This window comes from Sinocyclocheilus rhinocerous, unplaced genomic scaffold (assembly GCF_001515625.1).
Source record: "Sinocyclocheilus rhinocerous isolate Xijiao unplaced genomic scaffold, SAMN03320098_v1.1 scaffold138, whole genome shotgun sequence".
NCBI lineage: Eukaryota > Metazoa > Chordata > Actinopteri > Cypriniformes > Cyprinidae > Sinocyclocheilus > Sinocyclocheilus rhinocerous.
The window spans coordinates 173,327-176,516 of record NW_015635519.1 but is presented as its reverse complement, the minus strand read 5'-3'; positions in this window follow the sequence as shown (position 1 = coordinate 176,516).

The window sequence follows — 3,190 nt, the reverse complement described above, 5'->3', positions numbered from 1 at the left end:
TAAAAAAGTTTACACAAATATGTATATATCAAGTTCTTGAATTAATTTCCATCACACATTTATGAATGATGCTACATGTATTTATGGATCGTTGAATCTGCATTTGCAAATCGTCACACGTGCATGGACTGCTTTGAATTTGTGTGCGGTATTTTTGAGACCTTCCTGACAGATTAAGATTCATAAATATCTTTTTGTTTTATTCCGAATCACTACGGTACACTTATAATAAGTACTTCTATTTGGACTATTGTAGACTGGTCGGGTCGTCACCGCTGCGGAGTAACACATACCTGCGTGAATCGCCATAGACATAAACTTAGAGAAGTAGCTCCGGTTGGAATGTTCTTCCGCGGGATGTGTGCAGGTTCTGTTTATAACCGCTAGAGCGCCAAAAGTTACATAGTGCTGCTTTAAGTAATACGCGCGCGCGTGTGTGTGTGTGTGTGATCTCACATCTGTAGTATGTGAGTAAACACTGAGTCCTTTGTATTAAATGTCCTTGTAAGGCAGAGGACAAACACTAGGTGTGACAGAAGTTAAACATTGACCTGGAAACTGTGGTTAGAAGCATCTGAATCCATCCACGCATGTGAAGAGGCAGGACAAAGACCCAGTGTGAAGACCCAGGACAAATGGAAATCACACAAACAGCTAACTTGCAATGTGCTTTTTTCAACGGGAAATAACAGTTTTTTTTAATGTGCTAACATAGCCTACTGTTTGTAGTAGCTGTCAAACCCCACATTCTGAAGCGTGACAAAAGGTCATTATCTGTTCATGTGCGCCCATCTACACGCAGAAAGACGAACTACATGCGGTAACGACAGCGACCAGTAGAGGTCAGTGTAAACCTGATAGTATTATGGGGTAACCGGTACAAGAGTGCTATATGTAACAGCGCCATCAGTTCTGAGCTATGAACCAAACCCAACCAGCTCCCAGATGAATCACATTAGTGCATACTTATATTCTGAGTGAGTGGACTACATTATTCCAATGAATCAAATCAAATGACATAACTAAAAACTACAGTCTAATAGATTGGATAAAGATGCTTTATGTTATAACTGGAACTATATTATGTGTTTTAGTATGACTGAAACATTGCATTGACTAATACAGGGTCTCCTGATCACTCTTTGTTAGATTTGAACAAGGAATTGTAGATGATTGTATAAAAACTGACGTGAAGGACAAGCAAAAGAGGAGAGATGATCAATGGAATAAAGGAGAGGAGGATGAAAGTAGACAAAAATTACATGAAACATCCCTTATTTTTTCCATTATCTACCGTCCAATGATAAAAGGCCATGGGCAACATCTGTCTGTTTTGAGATGACCATATGAATCCCTGCCTACACAGCACACTCCTTTTTCCTTTGTTTTGGTAGCATACAGATTATGTTTTCACACTTCATTAACTATAAATATTGAAAGAGTGTTTGTGTAAGTGGCATCTGCGTGAGCTACACATGAGAATGGACATATGAATAATCCTCCAGGGCCCTTGAACACCTGCCGTGAGAACATCCAGAACCCAAAAACAAACCACTGTGACCCCTCCGACACCGATTGCTTATGTTCACACATACCTTGACATTTGTATTCATCACCTGTCTCTCACACAATTTGTCCTTAATAGTGCCTGCTGAGCCAAGCATCACTATTATTACAAGTACTGTAGTGCAGGTACTGTTTGTCAAATGAACCTGAATTAAAATGTCAAATCGTGCAGCTTGTTGAAAAAAAAAGGTGTGCTACTATTTTGGTTGAAAATTATGGTTTTTGTCTTGAGAACAATAAGAAGGAGAGAACCATATCTAGATGCAGAGTTGGCGCTAGGGTGAATTGCTTCAGGTGGCATTTGGAATTTTTAAAGGTGGAAAAGATACATTCTTTTTATAATGAAAGTACAGTGCTAATAAGCTTTGAAAATAACAATAACATCAAATAAATCGCAGCTTATTTTTCCTTCACTTCAATGCAGTGGTAACTTAAACATATTATTTGTGTATTGAACATGTTTCAATGGTTTGCAGAAACCCACTTTGTTTTCTATTTATAAAATTACATATTAATACACTGTATATAAAAACTGTATTTACAACAAGTGTCATGCTATGTGATTTTATCCTTCAAAGGTTTGTGATATAAATTCTAGACGCTTTGTTTTCCCAAACCTTTTAAAACAAAACATTTTATATAACTAAACATCATACATAACATTTTATTTACAAGAGTCAAGTTTTATTTTTAATCATTATGTAGTTTTAAATAAAAATACCACCAAAAATGTATATAAAGATTATAAAGTTCATGATATAAAGAACAATAGCATTCCATCAAGAAAAAAATGGACTGAGGCTGGCGAATTATGCTGCTATCCAGCTATAGTGTCTGTCTCTACAGAGTAAACACCCTATAATCTGGCATTTTGAAAGCTTAAATAATCTTCATTTGCCACTCTAATGATCAATGCAATGGATTCTTTATGTCTGTAAGAAGTCATCCACCATAATTAGGAACATCTGTCCATTTCCTCTCACCTGCAAGCGGGTGCAATGAATATCATGTGATGCCTTCAGTTTCTGTTTAAATATGCATGACCCTGTGACCCCTCTGCCACACTTCAGCTCTATTCTATTAGGATAGATGTGCATGTGTGTATGAAGTGGTATACACTAATGACATTATGAAAACATTATTCAAGAGGCTCTAAATAAACAAATCATGGTGCAGATTAATTCAGTCATCCAGTAATGAGCTTTACCGGAGGCCTGTAAGGCAGAGCAGCAGGTCTATCGTCTGCTGAGGGTGTTAGGTAACATACAGCACCTGCTGCTCCTAACTTCGATTGACATAGTCATATAGAGTAGGCTATATAACGCCATTTATTCACTTGTGGCAAATTACTACATACAAAGGCAACATAAAAAAAATCATGCTGATTTGTATTTAGAGCAATGAATCTCATCATTGTTGAATTCTTTTCCATGCATGTTCACTTCTACTTGTATGTAGTAGGCTAGTCTCGCGTAGCCAGACCTTCAAACTGACGGCTGAAGGTCTGGAATCCATGGCAACTTTCATTGGCCAAGGCCCGCCCATGAGGCCGTTTGACCGACATGTCAAACAACCAATCACAGTTCGTTTCGTTCAGCGTCACGTCAAATGTCGCCACAATAAC